General features: G+C 36.5%; 1 non-coding gene across 1 annotated transcript; it reads right to left on the reverse strand.

The window, feature by feature from the left end:
• Positions 1-634: 634 nt before the first annotated feature.
• On the reverse strand, positions 635-740 carry LOC124097053 (U6 spliceosomal RNA). The gene has a single exon (XR_006853095.1). It is a non-coding gene; the product is annotated as a U6 spliceosomal RNA (small nuclear RNA).
• Positions 741-1,125: the final 385 nt, after the last annotated feature.

Genomic DNA, 1,125 nt, shown 5'->3' on the forward strand with positions numbered 1-1,125 from the left:
TGAATTTGTTTCAACAATACTTTTCTATTTATTTCTCATTGTTCATTACCATTGCTATAGCCTTAGCTTAGATCCTCCTAATTAATTCATTAGTGTTTTTTATGCATTGATTTGTTAACTCAGCAAATAACTGCTATTCATCTATACCTACTAGGTACTAGGTATTAGTAACTGAATACCAGCAATAATCAAGCTGAAACTCATATTAGGCATAATCTTATCTAGTCACAGAAAAAGTCTTTAAATACATTTTTATGTATTATATCTCCCTGTTCCAATGCATTAAAAACATATTACCAGATTAATTTTATTTATTTATGCTGTATTCTGACCTGAGAGACCCTAATGGTAACGTCCTCATCTTTTTTCCAGGGTTATCTCACAGCGTTATTTTTCTTACATTTTAGATCAATGCATCTGCTAGGTATGCATTACCACATTCTCTAGACTTTCCTTAGCTTTACTGGGCATGCCATTTTTATCGTATGGAAATGCACTTTTGTACATCTCATGTTCAAAATTCATCTCTTTTTTCCCTAGTATACTGAACAGTTTAGTAATCTGAAAGCTGAGATTATGATGCTAAATTTTAAACTGGAGAATGTAACACAAAACAGAGAAAGACTGGAAACAGAAACATACAGATCACTTCACAAATTTACATGTTGTTCTTGTGCAGGGCCATGCTAATTCTCTGTGTATCACTCCAATTTTAGTATATGTGCTGCCAAAGCAAGCACACTTTTTTTTTTTTTTTGTACCAAGGATTGAACCCAGGGGCACTTAAACCACTGAGCACCACCGACCTTGTTTATTTTTTAATTTTGATGCAGGGTCTGGCTAAGTTGCTTAGGACCTCACTAAGTTGCTGAGGCTGCCCTTCAACTTTGATCCTATTGCCTCAGCCTCCCAAATTGCTGGCAATTACAGGCATGTGCCACCATGCCCAGCCTATTTTTAAAGTTCACATTCACTGTCACTTTTTCCAGGAAGCTTTTCTTGATCTTCCTCCTTCCATTTGGGCAGATCCTTGTCGGTTGTTGTCCTGCATCAACCCTTGCTATCTAACACCAACTCTGTACTTACTCATCATGAAATCCTTGTCTTGCAACTTGAAGAGGGAGC

This window comes from Marmota monax, unplaced genomic scaffold, assembly GCF_021218885.2.
Source record: "Marmota monax isolate L192 unplaced genomic scaffold, Marmota_monax_Labrador192_F-V1.1 WCK01_AAM20220418_F8-fsc00023, whole genome shotgun sequence".
Taxonomy (NCBI): domain Eukaryota; kingdom Metazoa; phylum Chordata; class Mammalia; order Rodentia; family Sciuridae; genus Marmota; species Marmota monax.